The sequence below is a fragment of the Myotis lucifugus genome, unplaced genomic scaffold (assembly GCF_000147115.1).
Source record: "Myotis lucifugus unplaced genomic scaffold, Myoluc2.0 scaffold_563, whole genome shotgun sequence".
Taxonomy (NCBI): Eukaryota; Metazoa; Chordata; class Mammalia; order Chiroptera; family Vespertilionidae; genus Myotis; species Myotis lucifugus.
In genome coordinates, this window is record NW_005871611.1 from 283,131 (window position 1) to 302,360 (window position 19,230).

At 39.1% G+C, this 19,230-nt stretch overlaps 1 pseudogene; it reads right to left on the reverse strand.

Moving 5' to 3' along the window:
• Positions 1-14,038: 14,038 nt before the first annotated feature.
• LOC102434042 lies at positions 14,039-18,972 on the reverse strand (annotated as a pseudogene).
• Between the last annotated feature and the right edge of the window lie 258 nt (positions 18,973-19,230).

The following is a 19,230-nucleotide window of genomic DNA, read 5'->3' on the forward strand; positions in this document are numbered from 1 at the left end:
TCACATTTCTCCCATCTGTAGTATATTCTCAAAGAAAAGATAACATTTTTTTTTTGGCGGGGGGAGGGCTGGAACACACCGCAGCTTAAAAATTGTGGTAATAAGCATAAGACAATTAATAATTTGTGAAACTGGACTGGTGATGTTTGGGGATAGAGAGATGGGGGAGGATCTCTACAGAGATTCTCAACAAGGTTTTCAGTTTGGAATGTGAGCATTGTGAAATAGTCTTGTTTCTTGTTTTCAGAGGGTTTGTTAGACTGAATTCAAGATTGCGGAGAGATAATTGGATAAGAAGTGAAAAATATTTGAGTTCCATCACTTATTATATGGCCTTTGCCAATGACCCTTAATTTTTAGTCTATATAGGGAAGTTAATAATACGGACCATGTTTACCTCATAGAGTATGTGAGGACAAAATGAGATAAAGTACATTAATGGGCTTTTAAAAATTGACAAAATAGTATATGACAGATACATTTGAGGTTAACAATTTGCAGCACAAGAGGAAATTCTATTGTAACATGTAATTACTACAGTGGTCTTTAAATTTTAAAACATTTCATGGTTCTGTGCCAATAACATTAATTGATATAATCATTTAAATGTTTGCCTACCATTCCATTTAAATATTCTTATAATTTTTAAACCAACTTCCTATTGATTAGTATTATTCTCAAATTTTAATTATTATAAATAATGCTGTGACAAACCACCTAATACATAGGCCTTGAAAAGCTGCCATTTTTTTTCTTGGAAAGCATTTCTAGAAGCATAATTTCTTAGTCTAAGGGTGTGCACATTTTGTTTTTTAAACATATCGCCAAATGCAATCTGAATTAGAAATACGGCCAAAGTCTAAAAACATAAATTCTGTGAATCTTTCCAACCTTTTGCAAACTGATAGATTAGAAGTTCTTCTTTATCTGTCTTTCTTTGATTAATATTTTTGGATCTTTATTTCTCTCCCCTGCAAAGGGATTGATATATATTGGAAATACAACATTTTTGTTGCTATAGTTTTGCCTTCCAAATTTCCATTTGCTTTTCAAATTTGTTTATGGTAATTTTTTCACATAGAAGTAAAAAGAAAAAAAGTCGAATTAATCAAACTTTTAAATTACAGCTTCTGGCCCAGCCAGCATGACTCAGAAGTTGAGCGTCGACTTATGAACAAGGAGGTCACAGTTCGATTCCCTGTCAGGGCACATGCCCAGGTTGTGGGCTCGATCCCCAGAGTGGGGTGTGCAGGAGGCAGCCAACCAATGACTCTCCCTCATCATTGATGTTTCTGTCTCTCTCTCCCTCTCCCTTCCTTTCTGAAATCAATAAAAATATATTAAAAAAATAAATTACAGCTTCTGTATTTTACATCATTCTTTGAAAATAATCTTGTTTGTAAAGAGAGCACTGTAGGAGGTTAGTTTACAAAGTAAAAAATTATTTTTAATGCACATAAATAATGTAGTAATCATTTAAAAAGAAGCCTAGTCTTGATAGAAGACACCTTAATAATAGAGCTTATTGAGCAATATTAAAGTCTTTCCAAAACATCCAAAATTTGGACTTGCATTTCCCAGAAAGCAGGCTAGTATCAAAGAAAGAAAACAAATATGAAGACCAAAGAGTGAAAAATGGTGGCGGAGTAAGTGGAAGCTACACTGACAGTCTCCCAGGACCAAACTGGAATTACAACTAAAATAAAGAAAAAACATTCTGAATAGTCAACTGAGGACAAGCTGAAGAGAACTCTGATAACCAAGGACAGAAAGTGAAGACCACACAGAGGCGAGTAGGCAGTGCGGAGGTGAGAGAGGCTGGCAGGGCTCCCACAGGCAGCAGCCGAAGGTCCGGAGGGATATCTCAGCTGTGTATGTGTTGGGGAGCGGTGTTCCCATTGAGAACTTTGAGGTCTAAACCCCAAGCTGGGCTCCCCAGCCCAGAGCACCAGAGTTGAGAAAGGTGCCCACATAACATCTGGTAGTAAAAAGCAGCCGGGTTGCTGTCTGTCAGGGAGAGACAGCTGGATAATGCAGTTACCCTCTTAAAGGGCCAACACACAAAATTTTGTGTACAGCCACTCATCTTGGGCTCCAGCAGAGGGAGGGCAGAGTGGACTAGAGGAGAGAATCCAGTGTTGGGGGCTCTGGGGTGAGCTCAGAGGCAGCCGCCTGATTTCCTGCGCTAAGTCATTCCCTCATACTGCAGAGGACGTCTTTCTCAGGCAGACATTTACCATCCAGGAAGCTTTTGCCCCACCCTGTTGGAAAACCTCTTGCTCCATCCTGTGGAGTCTGTGCCTTGCTGTGTTCTGTAGCATGAGGCACATTAAGACTCCGAGAATAGCAATCAGACTGTAGGCAGAGGTGGATTGCTGGAGGCTTGGAGTCTTTGCCTGATCTCCTTTTGGACTTGGGGCTGGGAAAAGCAGGCCTTGGTGCACATCTTGGTCCTTTCCAAAGGCACTCAGCCTAAGCTGAGGGAGCCACAAGCTGTGGATTGCTGATATTTCCAAACAGGGTACTAAGGACCAGTAACAAACAGCGTCTGAAATTGTCCTGAACCACAGACTGGGAGTTGTAGCAGATCTACCTAATACATAGACACGAACCCAAACAGGCAACCAAAATTCAGAAACAAAAAATCAGCCCGAAGTGAAAGAACAAGAGAATTCTCCAGAAGAGTTAAGTGAAATGGAGATGAGAAATTTATTAGATATAGAGTTCAGAATAATGATTACAAGGATGCTCAACAGCATGAGAAAAGGTATAATAACTATGAAAAAAGAACAGTCAGAAATGAAGAATGACATATTGAAAATTGTGGTAATAAGGATAAATAAAATTTATAAATAAAATTTATAATAAAATTTCATTTTATTTATTCACTAATAAAGAACATATTGGAAGGAATACATAGCAGATTAAGGGAAGCTGAGAACTGGATCAGTGAATTAAAAGACAGGTTAGAGACCTAGCCAGTTTGGCTCAGTGGATAGAGCATCAGCCTGCGGACTCAAGGGTCCCAGGTTCAATTCCCAGGGCATGTACCTTGGTTGCGGGCAAATCCCCAGTGGAGAGTGTGCAGGAGGCAGCTGATGGATGTTTCTCTCTCATCGATGTTTCTAATTCTCTGTCCCTCTCCCTTCCTCTCTGAAAAAAAAAAAAAAAAATCCAATAAAATATATTAAAAAAAAAGACAGGGTAGAAAAAAATCACTCAATCAAAAAACCAAAAAGAAAAAAACCTTTAAAAAAATAGGAGGACAACTTAAGGGAGCTGTGGGACAACCTGAAAAGTAACAATATTTGCATAATAGGGGTACCAGAAGGGGAAGAAAAAATGAGCAAGGGATAGAGAACATGTTTAAAGAAATAATGGCAGAAAACTTCCCTAACTTGGTGAAGGAAAAGTCACATAAGTACAGAAGACACAGAGTCCAAAGCAAGAAGAAGCCAAAGAGGCCCATGCACAGTCACATCATATTTTTAAAAAAACCAACAAGCTTTATTGTTGAGATTATTACAGATTCCTCACTCCACGCCTCCCCCCTTCCCCCCCACCAGTTCCCTCCCTGCCCCAGGTCTTCACCACTCTATTGTTTGTGTCCATAGATAATGCATATATGCACATAAGTTCTTTGGTTAATCTCTTCCCACTCCTCCCCACTTCCCTTTGAGATTTGTCAGTCTGTTCCATGTTTCCATGACTCTGGTTCTATTTTATTCATCAGTTTATTTTGTTCATTAAATTCCTTGTTTATTTATTTTTTAGATTCAATTATTGATAGATATGTATTTATTCCATTTTATTATTTATATTTTCTATATTTTTCTTCTTTTTCTTGTCTGTGAAGCTCTTCATCTGACATTCAATTCTAAATGATAGCTTTGCTGGGTAGAGGGTTGGAGGTCCCTGCTATTCATCACTTTTAATATTTCTTGCCACTCCCTTCTGGCCTGCATAGCTTCTATTGAGAAATCAGCTGACAGTCGAATGGGTACTCTCTTGTAGGTAACTGACTATTTTACTCTTGCTGCTTTTAAGATTCTCTCTTTGTCTTTTGCTCTTGGTATTTTAATTATGATGTCTCTTGGTGTGGTCCTCTTTGGATTCCTTTTCTTTGGGGTTCTCTGTGCTTCCTGGGCTTGTAAGTCTATTTCTCTCACCAGGTAGGGGAAGTTTTCTGTCATTATTTATTCAAATAGGTTTTCAATGTCTTGCTCTCTCTCTTCTTCTTGCATCCCCATAATTTGGATGTTGGTATGCTTGAAGTTGTCCCAGAAGCTCCTTACACTATCTTCATATTTTTGGATTCTTTTTTCTTTTTGTTTTTCCGGTTGGGTGTTTTTTGCTTCTTCTTATTTCAAATCTTTGACTTGATTCTTGCGATCCTCTGGTCTGCTGTTGGAACTCTGTATAATATTCTTTATTTCAGTCAGTGTATGCTTAATTTCTAGTTGGTCCTTTTTCATATCCTCGAGGGTCTCACTAGATTTCTTGAGGGTCTCACTAAATTTGTCGGCGGCTTCTAGAAAATTCTTGAAAAACCTTATAAGTGTGGTTTTGAACTCTATATCTAGTAGTTTGCTTTCCTCCATTTCTGTCATTTGTGACCTGTTTCTTTGTATCCACATTTTGGCTGCTTCCCTGTGTTGATAGAGTGGCTTGTGTGGTAGGTATCCTATAGGACCAGTGGCTCAGCCTCCCCAATTACCTGAGGTGGACACTCTTGGTGCACGCCTTTGTGGGCTTTGTGCACAGTCTTGTTGTAGTTAAGCCTTGATTGTTGTAGGTATCACTGGGAGGAGTTGACCAATTGGCTGTGAGAATCAGCTGTGTCTGCAGTGGGAGAACTTCTGTGCTGGAGAAACCCTTCTGGGGCAAGACTTGCTTCAGTGGGGCTTTGGTGCTCACTGAGTCTGCCCCCTGAGTGTGTCCCTTATGGATCTGAGGAGTTGTAATCTGGATGGTCCCACTCTGACCACTGGGTACACTGGCTCTTGGATCTCTAAGGAGGTGCTAATTTAGCGTCTGCCTGAGGCTACTCAGCAGGAGCTATGGAGAGATCTGCAGATTCCTCTTCTTTGTTTGGGATTTGGAGGTGCCAAGATGAGGCCCAGCTGTGAAGCAATGCAAGCTGCTGTGGGGCCTTGGGCCTTCTTTTGGAAGTTCTGGGTCTCTCTGACCCAGCTGCAGTTTGTTAGGTAATTTTCAGATTGCAAAGGGCCAGGCCTTTCATATGCAAAAGCCTCTGCACACAGCTTGGGTGGGGCGGGGTCTCAGGGATTCAACAAGGTGGAGCAAGCAACTATGGCTGCTCCTCAGTCCTGCCCTAAGAGGCCCCGCTTTTCAGCGTCCTGGCAATCGCTGCAAGCACCTCTGAGAGAAAGCCGCCCTTGAATTCTGCCTGCTGCCAGACAGTCCAGTTTCTCCGCATATGAGTCTGGGTCCCCAGAGACTCGCCCGGAACTGGAGTCGGGAGCTTGAGACTCCCTCCCGATTGAAAAAAACAACCGTGTCCTCAGTTGCCAGCCCTTTCCACGTGGGCATCCATACCTCTGCACTTTACTTCCATACCTCCTCTGAGTCTCAGTGTGCTTTTCTCTTTCCTTCTAGTTGTAGAATTTCCACTCAGCCAGCCTTCCTATGGTTCTGGATGATGTCCGTTTTGTCTTTTAGTTGTATTTTTAAAAAATATATTTTATTGATTTTTTGCAGAGAGGAAGGGAGAGAGATAGAGAGTTAGAAACATCGATGAGAGAGAAACATCGATCAGCTGCCTCCTGCACATCTCCTACTGGGGATGTGCCCACAATCCAGGTACATGCCCTTGACCGGAATCGAACTTGGGACCTTTCAGTCCGCAGGCTGACGCTCTATCCACTGAGCCAAACCGGTTTCAGCTTTTAGTTGTATTTTTGAAGTGGTTGTGCGAGGCAGCAATTTCTGGTGTTTACCTATGCCGCCATCTTGGGTTTCTCACTCTGTGTGCTTTTTATAACTAATTTTTTTTTTATAAAGCTAGGACTAGCACCATGGCCTATTATGTACTTGAACCCTGCATACTTATTTGTCCCATCCACTCCAGCCCCACAATGGGACTAGAGGAGGATTAAATTCTAAGGATACTGGTGGTCTTTTTGTTTATAAACTCTTTTTGAATATATTTTTGAGTTGAGCTAGGAACTTGGTATTGACTGACTCATTATCTTTAAAATCTGATGTGTTTCTGGCCAAATGGCCATTTCTTAATAATAATAAAGTTTATTTTCTCTTTAGTTTCCAATGCCCTAGGAGCTGTATCGGTGAAGAAGTTGCTTCTGCATATATCTGAGATTTTGTTGCCTTTGGATTCCTCTAGTATTTTTACGGTTTCCCGTCTTACGTTTAAGTCCTTTATCCATTTTGAGTTTATTTTTGTGTATGGTGTAAGTTGGTGGTCTAGTTTCATTTTTTTTGCATGTATCTGTCCAATTTTCCCAACTCCATTTATTGAAGAGACTGTCTTGACTCCATTGTATGTTCTTGCCTCCTTTGTCAAATATTAATTGAGCATATTAGTTCAGGTCGATTACTGAGTTCTCTATTCTATTTTATTGATCTATATGTCTGTTCTTGTGCCAGTACCAGGCAGTTTTGAGAACAGTGGCTTTGTAATACAGCTTGATATCTGGTATTGAGATCCCACCTACTTTGTTCTTTCTCAGGATCGCTGCAGCTATACGGGGTCGTTTTTTATTCCAGATGAATTTTTGGAGAGTTCGTTCTAGGTCTGTGAAATATGCCGTTGGTATTTTAATGGGAAGTGCGTTGAATTTATAGATTGCTTTGGGCAGTACGGACATTTTAATGATGTTGATTCTACCAATCCAAGAACATGGTATGTTCTTCCATCTCTTTATGTCTTCCTCTATCTCTTTTTTCAACGTCCTGTAGTTTTCTGAGTAGAGGTCTTTAACCTCTTTAGTTAAGTTTATTCCTAGGTAGCTTAATTTTTTTGGTGCGATGGTAAATGGGATTGCTTTTTCAGTCTCTCTTTCTGCAAGTTCACTATTGGTGTATAGAAATGCCATAGATTTTTTGGCATTAATTCTGTATCCTGCTACATTGCCGAATTCATTTATTAAGTTTAATAGTTTTTTGATGGAGTCTTTAAGGTTTTTTATGTACAATATCATGTCATCTGCGAATAAGGACAGTTTTACTTCTTTTCCAATTTGGATGCCTTTTATTTCTTCTTCTTGTCTAATCGCAATGGTTAATACTTCCAGTACTATGTCAAAAGGAGTGGTGAGAGTGGGCATCCCTGTCTTTTTTCAGGATCTATTTTTGTTCATCAGTTTATGTTGTTCATTAGATTCCACATATGAGTGAGATCATGTGATACTTATCTTTCTCTGACTGGCTAATTTTGCTTAGCATAATGTTCTCTATCCATGCTGTTGTAAATGGTAAGAGTTCTTCATTTTTTTCTTTTACACCAAATGCGGTATTCCGTTGTGTAAATGTACCACAGTTTTTTAAAAAATATATATTTTATTGATTTTTTACAGAGAGGAAGGGAGAGGGATAAAGAGTTAGAAACATCGATGAGAGAGAAACATTGATCAGCTGCCTCCTGCACACTCCCTACTGGGGATGTGCCTGCAACCAAGGTACATGCTCTTGACCGGAATCGAACCCAGGACCCTTCAGTCCGCAGGCCTCTATCCACTGAGCCAAACCGGTTAGGGCGGTACCACAGTTTTTTTTAATCCACTCATCTGCTGATGGGCACTTAGGTTGTTTCCAAATATTAGCTATGGTAAATTGTGCTGCTATGAACATAGGGGTGCATATATTATTTCTGGTTGGTGTTTCTGATTTCTTAAGAAATATTCCCAGAAGTGGGATCACTGGGTCAAATTGGAGTTCCATTTTTAATTTTTTGAGGAAATTCCATAATGGTTTCCACAGAGACTGCACTAGTCTGCATGCCTACTAGCAGTGTATGAGGGTTCCCTTTTCTCCACATCCTTGCCAACACTGGTCATTTGTTGATTATTTATTTATTTATTTATTTATATTTTTAAATATATTTTATTGATTTTTTACAGAGAGGAAGAGAGAGGGATAGAGAGTTAGAAACATCAATGAGAGAGAAACATTGATCAGCTGCCTCCTGCACACTCCCTACTGGGCATGTGCCCGCAACTAGGTACATGTCCTTGACCGGAATCAAACCTGGGATCCTTGAGTCTGCAGGCCGACACTCTATCCATGGAGCCAAACTGGTTAGGCATTGATTTATTGATAATAGCCATTCTGACAGGTGTGAGGTGGTACCTCATTGTTGTTTTAATTTGTATCTCTCAGATGATTAGTGACTTTGAGCATTTTTCCATATACCTCCTGGCCTTTTTTTATGCCCACATTGGAGAAATGTCTATTCAGGTCTTTTGCCCATTTTTAATTGGATTGTTTGCCTTCCTTTTGTTAAGTTGTATGAGTTTCCTATATATTTTGGAGATTAACCCCTTATTGGCTATATCATTGGCAAATACGTTCTCCCATGCAGTGGGTTCTCTTGTTGTTTTGTTGATGGTTTCTTTTGCTGTGCAGAAGCTTTTTATTTTGATGTAGTCCCATTTGTTTATTTCCCCCTTAGTTTTCTTTGCCCTAGGAGCTGTATCTGTAAACATATTTCTATGAGAGATATCTGAGATTTTGCTGCCTATGGTCTCTTCTAGGATTTTTATGGTTTCCTGACTTACATTTAGGTCTTTTTATCCATTTTGAGTTTATTCTTGTGTATGGTGTAAGTTGGTGGTCTAGTTTCATTTTCTTGCATGTATCTGTCCAACTTTCCCAAAACATTTATAGAAGAGACTGTCTTGATTCCATTGTATGCTCTTGCCTCCTTTGTCAAATATTAATTGAGCAGAATGTCTTGGGATGATTTCTGGGTTCTCTGTTCTGTTCCATTGGTCAATATGCCTGTTCTTGTGCCAAGATTAGGCTGTTTTGAGTACAGTCGCTTTGTAGTATACAGTAACTTGATATCTGGTATTGTGATCCCTCCAACTTTTTTCTTCTTTCTCAAGATTGCTGTGGCTATTCGGGTCTTTTTTTTAATTATTCCAGATGAATATTTGGAGAGTTTGTTCTAGGTCTGTGAATTAGTGGTATGCTGTTGGTATTTTAATAGGGATTGCTTTGAATCTATAGATTGCTTTGGGTAGTATGGCCATTTCAATGATGTTGATTCTACCATCCATGAACATGGTATAGTCTTCCATTTGTGTATATCTTCCTCTATCTATTTTCAACGTCTTATAGTTTTCCAAGTATAAGTCTTTTACCTCATTGGTTAAGTTTAATCCTAAGTATCTTAATTTTTTGTTGCAATGGTAAGTGGGATTTTTTTGTTGTTGTTTAGTTTCTCTTTTTGAGAATTCATTACTGGTGTACAAAAGTGCCCTAGATTTCTGGGTGTTAATTTTGTATCTTACTACGTTGCCAAATTCATTTATTAAATCTAGTAGCTTTTTGGTGGAGCTTTTAAGATTTTCTATGTACAATATTATGTTATCTGCGAATAATGAGAGTTTTACTTCTTCCTTTCCAGTTTGGATGACTTTTATTTCTTCTCCTTGTCTGATCGCTATGGCCAGCATTTCCAGCACTATGTCAAACAGTGGGAATCCCTGTCTTTTCCTGTTCTTCTGGGACCTCCTACAATATTAGATCCCAGCCCTAGCCCGTTTTGTTCAGTGGTTAGAATTACAGTCAGCCAGCCTCTCAGTGTGCTGCATTTCTAAAGACAGTATGGCTCTGAGCATGCCCCCTCACGCACAGTGTGGACACGCCCTGGAGGTCTAATCAGTAATCAATACTTTGGGCCTATAAGGAATGATATAAAACTGTCAGGACTGTTTCTTGCTAGTTTACTTAAATCCTAAATCCTAAGTAGTTGACAACTGGCCTCAGATATATAGAGTTGAATAGCCATTCATTGAATCATCTGTACCCTTATTTGTCATCCCCAATTGGCAGGTATATCAAGCATGAACAGAGTACTGAACATTAAGTTTAAGTTGAATTAACTCCCTTTTCCTCACAAGACACTGAATGGCCAAAGGAACCATTAATCTAATAAGTGTATTAGGACATAAGAAAGAAAGAAAAATAAAACTTAAAAAATTGCTGCCCTGGCCGAGTAGCTCAGTTGGTGAGAGCATCATCCTGATACACCAAGGTTGCGGGTTCCGTCTCCCATCAGGGCACATACAAGAATCAACCAATGATGCATAAATAAGTGGAACAACAAATCCATGTTTTTCTCTCTTCCCCCCTCTCTAAAATCAATAAACCCATATCCAAATTCCCTCTTGATTATTAACCATCTTGTGATAAATATTTCAATCTTTTAACATCAAAATTGGGTAATTTGGACTCTAGTAGAAGAAATGACAGATATACAGTAGGGAGAAAGGTTAGTCATTGAGAATAATGTGTATGAGTTTGATATATAATGAAAAAAGTATAGAAATTCCAAATAAAAATGGTGGATTGAATTCATGCACTTATTTTAACTTTCTCTAACTCCCCTAAAACAACAGGAAAGGGAATTTTTTTAATGCACATCAGGCAGGAGAATAAGAAGCTAGGGAAATTCCTTGATAAGTGCAATAAGGGAAACTGAGACAAAATAATTAGAGAAGGCCTAACAATTTGAGCAATTTACAGCCAGCTAATAAATCATAAAGTTTTATCTTCCCTAACCAAGGACACTAAGGAGCAAATGGTTTACACATTTCAGACCAGCCCAAGGCAGACCTGCCTCAGTACCAGTTCCCCTTTAATAACATTCTTTAAAAATAAAACTAACCAGAAAACAATCCTAGCCCCTCTCTACATACATTTTAATAAATCAACATATTGAAGGACACACCTGAAAAGTTAGTGAATATTATGTAAGACCCTCCCCTGAGTCCTCACCTAGGATTCCCACCAGCCAAAGAAAAGATAAAAAAGCCTCAAGACAAAGGATCCACTGCACTCTCGACAGAGCACATGCCTTGTATCTTTGTTGTTTTCCTCCTAAACTCTTAAGGATCCCGTGAGATTTGCAACCAGGGGAGCAATAGGCAGTGGCAGCTCGACCCAGGCGTAGCCCCTGAACCTGTCTCCAAGGCCCCCTTTTCCCTGACTTTGTTTCTCCTGTTGCTTCTTCTACTCCAAGCCCTTCCTTTGTTCCGCTGTCCCCAGCTTTCATAAACACATTCTCAAAATCACTTGGACTCGTATTGTGAAATCTTTCCCATACGAAGTCAAGAACACACACTTCTGGCGGACCCTAGGCAGACCTGCCCCGAGCCCAGACCCTGTTGGTAACACATAAGCTTACAAGGAAAAAGAAAAGAGAAGAGAAGATAAAACTTGGGAAGAGTGTCCATTTAGCAGATTAGTGAAAGCTGAATCCTCAGTGGAGAAAGCCAAGAAGCAACTGATTTCACCGCAGGATCACTACCGCCCTCAAAAAAGGTTCAGGGGGGTGAGGGGCAAGGGGTAAGGACACATATGTAATACCTTAATCAATAAAGAAAAAAAAGCTTCAGGATTTGGCAGCAGCATCAAGTACCATTTCTTAGAATGAATACTTGGTGGTTTTACTGATTACTCTGTTATTTGGGCATTTTAAGAAAAGACTGGCTCTTTCCCTTTGTACTATTTATCATCAAGGGTGATATTATAAGGTATTCTAATCACTGAGTCAGTGAATTTTACTCACCCTTCTTGGCTTTTGCTGTGTCATTGTCCTGGGACTAAATAAAAACTAATAAATCCAGCTACGTATTTGTATGTCTTCCCTTCCCCGTTTCCTATGCTATTTTCTAGTTCCCTAAGTAAAGATCTAGAGGCCTCTTTCCTTTAGTCTTCTGTAAGAACCTATGAGGAATAAAACCCCCATATTTAGAATTTTCAGCACAGGTTAAGGGGTGCGGGTAGTCTGGTCATGGTCTAATTTGAGTAGCATCACTCGAGACAAGGTGTTTGGACAAGATGAAATTAGGAATTTCTCATTCTTCCCCAGTGGTGATCAGAGGGAGATGGCACTGGGAGGAAATGGGAAGATGTTTCATTTATATGACTCTGTGAAAGCTTCTTTGTCCCTGCCAGACTTGGAACCGGCATTGCCTGATTTGTTCATGCATATGATATTCATTGTCAATAAATTGGATGCACTTTTGGCCAAAAGGACTAAGCTTTCTGCAGTGTTCTTGTTGTTGTTGTTGAACCCCTTCACTTTTTCATGCAGCCCCACAACCCCTTCCCCTCTGACAGCTGTCAGTCTGTTCTCTGTATCTATGAGTCTGTTTCTATTTTGTTTGTTAATTTGGTTTGTTCATTAGATTTCACATATAAGCAAAATCATATGGAACTTGTCTTTCTCTGACTGGCTTATTTCACTTAGCATAATAATCTTCAGGTTAATCCATGCTATAACAAAAGGTAAGATTTCCTTATTTTTTATGGCTAAGTAGTATTCCATTGTATAAATGTCCCATAGCTTTTTTTATTCACTTATCTACTGATGGACACTTCGGCTTCTTTCTAAATCTTGGCTATTGTAAATAATGGGTGCTGGATTTTATCAAGTGCTTTTTCTGCATCTAATGATATGTGCATGTGATTTTTATCCTTCATTTTGTTTATGTGGATATCACATTTATTGATTTGAGAATATTGTACCAACCTTGCATCCCTGATATAAATCCCACTTGATCATGGAGTATGATTTTTTCAATGCATTGCTGAATTGGTTTGTTAATATTTTATTGAGGATTTCAGCATCTATGTTCATCAGGGATATTGGCCTATAATTTTGTTTCTTTTTTTGTCCTTATCTGGTCTTGGAATTAGGATAATGCTGGCCTCATAAAAAGAGCTTGTGAATCTTCCCTCTTCTTGAATTTTGGAATAGTTTGAGAAGGATAGGTATTTGTTCTTCTTTGATTGCCTAGTAAAATTCAACTGTGAGGCCATCTTGTTGAGGACTTTTATTTGTTGGTAGTTTTTTAAAATTACTGCTTCAATTTCAATTATAATCTGTCTATTCCAGCGGTTCTCAACCTGTGGGTCGCGACCCCTTTGGGGTCGAATGACCCTTTCACAAGGGTCACCTAAGACCATCAGAAAACACATATATAATTACATATTGTTTTTGTGATTAATCACTATGCTTTAATTATGTTCAATTTGTAACAATGAAAATACATCCTGCATATCAGATATTTACATTACGATTCATAACAGTAGCAAAATTACAGTTATGAAGTAGCAACAAAAATAATTTTATGGTTGTGGGTCACCACAACATGAGGAACTAACTGTATTAAAGGTTCGCGGCATTAGGAAGGTTGAGAACCACTGGTCTATTCAGATTTTTTTAATCTTCCAGATTCAGTTTTAGAAGATTGCATATTTCTAGGAATTTATCTATTTCATCCTGATTGTCTAATTTGTTAGCATATAGTTGTTCATAATATTTTCTTACAATCCATTGTATTACTTTGGTGTCAGCTGTTACCCTCTTTCATTTCTTTCTTTCTTTTTCTTTTTTTTTTTTGTCACAGAAAGCATTTATTACCACAGAGGAATACGCCCGGCAGCCTGAACAGTGTGTGTGATTGGGAGAGGGGGCAGTAGGCAGGACCCCCATCAGTCATGTCTGGGCAGTCTCTGACCAGCAGGTTTGCTGGGTCCAGGAAAGCTGGCATCTGGGCTTGTATGTTTGTATGGCTGAGGAGGTCAGCCTTAACAGGCTCCTCCTGGACAAAACAAAGGACAGCCAGACCCAGGGACAAGAGCTGCACAGACACCACCTTAAGATGGAAATCAAATTACGTCAGGACGTACATTTCACCCTGATCACAAAACACAAGGACGGGTGCATTAGGCTCTACTGGATGGGCTATCTTTGAGATAAGATGCTTATAGAACTTAAACATTGTCAGGGCCTTTCCCCTTGCTACCAACTAGCAGCACACAATTTACTAGCCAGCTTTAAAAGTTACTGTTATCTCTGTTATCTGTTATTGTTTGGGTTTTGAACAAAATTGATGGAGTAGGAGCCAGTGGAGGAATCCTGTTTGATCTGGAAATTTTCTGTGGAGAGTCCAAAAGGTCGGAGAACCAAGTTCCCAAGATCTTTTAGTTTACCCAACATCTCTTCCTTCAGTCTTTCATTTCATTCTTCAATTTGCTTAGGTAATCTCTTTTTTTTTGAAGTCATTTGTTTATTTACCCACAAGATTTTAAAACAAAATTTCATATTTATTTATTTATTTATTTATTTATTTATTTATTATTGCTTAAAGTATTACAAAGGGTATTACATATGTGTCCTTCCCCCCCCCCCTTGACAATCCCCTGGCCTCCCCTACCCCCCAGTGTCTTATGTCCATTGGTTATGCTTATATGCATGCATAACCCCCCTCCCTCCTACCCCCCAACCCTCCCTGGCCTTCCGCTGCAGTTTGACAATCTGTTTGAGGCAGCTCTGCCTCTGTATCTATTATTGTTCAAAAGTTTATAATGGTCTTTATTATCCATGAATGAGTGAGATCATGTGGTATTTTTCCTTCATTGACTGGCTTATTTCACTTAGCATAATGCTCTCCAGTTCCATCCATGCCGTTGCAAATGGTAAGAGTTCCTTCTTTTTTACAGCAGCATAGTATTCCATCGTGTAGATGTACCACAGTTTTCTAATCCATTCATCTACTGATGGGCACTTAGGCTGTTTCCAGATCTTAGCTATGGTAAATTGTGCTGCTATGAACATATGGGTGCATATATCCTTTCTGATTGGTGTTTCTGGTTTCTTGGGATATATTCCTAGAAGTGGGGTCACAGGGTCAAATGGGAGTTCCATTTTTAGCTTTTTGAGGAAACTCCATACTGTTCTCCACAGTGGCTGCACCAGTCTGCATTCCCACCAGCAGTGCACAAGTGTTTCTTTTTCTCCACATCCTCTCCAGCACTTGTCGTTTGTTGATTTGTTGATGATAGCCAGTCTGACAGGTGGGAGATGGTACCTCATTGTTGTTTTGATTTGCATCTCTCGGATGATTAGTGACTTTGAGCATGTTTTCATATGTCTCTTGGCTTTCTGAATGTCCTCTTTTGAAAGGTGTCTATTTAGGTGCTTTGCCCATTTTTTGATTGGATTGTTTATCTTCTTTTTGTTAAGTTGTATGAGTTCCCTATAAATTTTGGAGATTAGGCCCTTATCAGATATGACGTTGGCAAATATGTTTTCCCACGCAGTGGGCTTTCTTGTTGTTTTGTTGATGGTTTCTTTTGCTGTGCAGAAGCTTTTTATTTTGATATAGTTCCATTTGTTCATTTTCTCTTTAGTTTCAAGCGCCCTAGGAGTTGTATCAGTGAAGAAATTGCTTCGGCATATGTCTGAGATTTTGTTGCCTTTGTATTCTTCTAGAATTTTTATGGTTTCCTGCCGTACATTTAAGTCCTTTATCCATTTTGAGTTTATTCTTGTGTATGGTGTAAGTTGGTGGTCTAGTTTCATTTCTTGCATATATCTGTCCAATTTTCCCAACACCATTTATTGAAGAGACTATCTTGGCTCCATTGTATGTTCTTGTCTCCTTTGTCAAATATTAATTGAGCATATTGGTTCGGGCCAATTTCTGGGTTCTCTATTCTATTCCATTGATCTATATGTCTGTTCTTGTGCCAGTACCAGGCAGTTTTGAGAACAGTGGCTTTGTAATTCAGCTTGATATCTGGTATTCAGATCCCACCTACTTTGTTCTTTCTCAGGATTGCTGCAGCTATTCGGGGTCTTTTTTTATTCCAGATGAATTTTTGGAGAGTTCGTTCTAGATCTGTGAAGTATGCCGTTGGTATTTTAATGGGAAGTGCGTTGAATTTATAGATTGCTTTGGGCAGTATGGACATTTTAATGATGTTGATTCTACCAATCCAAGAACATGGTATGTTCTTCCATCTGTTTATGTCTTCCTCTATCTCATTTTTCACATCCTGTAGTTTTCTGAGTATAGGTCTTTTACCTCTTTAGTTAAGTTTATTCCTAGGTAGCTTAATTTTTTTGGTGCGATGGTAAATGGGATTGTTTTTTTAGTCTCTCTTTCTGAAAGTTCACTATTGGTGTATAGAAATGCCTCAGATTTCTTGGTGTTAATTTTGTATCCTGCTACATTGCCAAATTCATGTATTAAGTCTAGTAGTTTTTTGATGGAGTCTCTAGGGTTTTGTATGTATAATATCATGTCGTCTGCAAATAAGGACAGTTTTACTTCCTCTTTTCCAATTTGGATGCCTTTTATTTCTTCTTCTTGTCTAATTGCAATGGCTAATACTTCCAGGACTATGTTGAACAGGAGTGGTGAGAGTGGGCATCCCTGTCTTGTTCCTGTTCTTAGGGGAAATGGTGTTAGTTTTTGTCCATTGAGTATGATGTTGCCTCTGGGCCTGTCATATATGGCTTTTATTATGTTGAAGTATGATCCTTCTACTCCCACCTTGCTGAGAGTTTTTATCAAAAATGGGTGTTGGATTTTGTCAAATGCTTTTTCTGCATCAATTGATATGACCATGTGGTTTTTTTCTTTCAATTTGTTTATGTGATGTATCACACTTATTGATTTGCGGATATTGTACCATCCTTGCATCCCTGGGATAAATCCTACTTGGTCATGTTGTATGATCTTTCTGATGTACTGCTGGATCCTATTTGCTAAGATTTTGTTGAGGATTTTGGCATCTATGTTCATGAGGGATATTGGCCTGTAATTCTCTTTCATTGTGTTGTCTTACCTGGTTTTGGTATTAGGGTGATGCTGGCTTCATAGAATGAGCTTGGAAGTGTTCCTTCCTCTTGAATTTTTTGTAGTAGTCTGAGGAGGATAAGTTTTAGTTCTTCCTTGAATGTTTGGTAAAACTCCCCTGTGAAGCCATTTGGTCCTGGGCTTTTGTTTGCTGGAAGCTTTTTGTTGACTGCTTCAATTTCTTCCATAGTTATTGGCCTATTGAAATTTTTAGATTCTTCCTGATTGAGTTTTGGAAGGTTGTATTTTTCTAGGAATTTGTCCATTTCCTCCAGGTTGTCTAGTTTGTTGGAGTAGAGCTGTCCATAGTATTTTTTAACAATCATTTGTATTTCTGTGGGGTCTGTTGTTATTTCGCCTCTATTGTTTCTTATTTTGTTTATTTGGGTCCTCTCTCTTTGCTTCTTGGTGAGCCTGGCTAGAGGTTTGTCAATCTTGTTTATCCTTTCAAAGAACCAGCTCTGGTTTCATTGATTTTCTGTATTGTTTTTTTGGTCTCTATGTCATTTATTTCTGCTCTAATCTTTATTATCTCCTTCCTTCTGCTCACTCTGGGGTTTTCTTGTTGCTCTCTTTCTAATTCTTTGAGTTGTAGAGTTAGATGATTTACTACCATTTTTTCCTGTTTTTTTTGAGATAGGCCTGTAGAGCTATAAACTTCCCTCTCAGGACTGCTTTCATTGTGTCCCATAGGTTTTGGATTGTTGTGTTTTCATTGTCATTAGTTTCCGGGATGTTTTTAATTTCTTCTTTGATCTCCTTGGTAACCCAATCAATATTTAATAACATGCTATTCAGCTTCCAAGTGTTTGAGTATTTTGGGTTGTTTTTATTGTAGTTTATTTCTAATATTATGCCATCATGGTCTAAGATGATGCTTGGTATGATTTCAATCTTCTTGAATTTGGAGAGACTTTGTGACCCAATATGTGGTCTATTTTTGAATCTGTCCCATGTGCACTTGAGTAGAATGTATATTCCGTGGCCTTGGGGTGAAGCATTCTGAAGATGTCAATTAAGTCCATCTGATCTAGTGAGTCATTTAGGATTGCTGTTTCTTTGCTGATTGCTTGTCTAGAGGATTTATCCAGTGATGTCAGTGGTGTATTAAAGTCCCCTACTATGATTGTATTGTTGTCGATCTCTCCTTTGATATCTTCCAGGAGTTTTTTAAATGTATTTGGGTGCTCCTGCATTGGGTGCATATATGTTTATCAGGGTTATATCTTCTTGTTGTATTGAACCCTTTAGTATTATGAAGTGGCCTTCCTTATCTCTTGTTATGGCCTTCACTTTGAGGTCTATTTTGTCCGATATAAGTATTGCTACACCAGCTTTCTTTTCTTTTCCATTTGCCTGAAAGATATTTTTCCATTGCTTAGGTAATCTCATACAAGCTTCCCTAGCTTGGTGCACTGATGGGTCTTTTTCTAGAATGGAATTGTAGTCTTCCAGGGCTTCGTTGAGCTTGTTGGTGCTCTCGTACAGCTCCGCTCCTCAGCAGGGCCCTATAACTGGGTTTTAGCTGACTGGCTTTGCTGAAGTCACTGATGGCCATCTCTTTCTTGTCCTGTTTCATCCTTGCAGCAGCTCTATTTGAAAACAGATTAGATCTGTCTTTCTGGAAGCAGAATGGGCCCATTTGAAGGGCTTGGCTGTAAGAACGTTCAGCTTCTATGTAATCTCCTTTCTTAAATTGCTCATTTCCTTCCTCCTTCAGTCTAGTGCCCTCGTCTCTTCTTTTCTGTTTCTCTTCATCTGGCATGTTTTTTCCAGTTCTATTAGGCATTCTTCATTGAGTTCAGAGGAATTCACATCATCATCAGGTTTTTTCTCAACCTTGTCCACTCCTGGTTCCTCCTTCTCAAATGAGGCACTGCAGTCATGAAAGTGCTCCTCTTCTTTCTGGTCCTCCTGGGGGTGGGCCTCAACTTCCTGGAGCAGCTTGCTCTGGGGCTGGTGATCTTTGGGATTAGAAACGGAAGGACTAGCACATTCTGCTTTCTGGGGATCTGTAACTTGCAAACCACTGAACAGGTCCTCTGGAACCCTACAGTTTTCTGACTTCTCCCCCATGCGGAATCAGTGAGGGAGGAGAAGCTGGTTCGCTTCACAGTTCCTCTCTTCACCTTCCTAGCCTCCCTCTTTCATGTCTGCTTTTATTTATTTGGGCCCTCTCTCCGTTTTTCTTGGTGAGTCTGGTTAAAGGTTTGTCAAACTTGTTTATCCTTTCAAAGAACCAGCTCTTGGTTTCATTGACCTTTTGTATTTTTTAAGAGTCTATTTCATTTATTTCTGCTCTGCTCTTTATTATTTCCTTACATCTACTTACTCTGGGCTTTGATTGTTATTCTTTTTCTACTTTCTT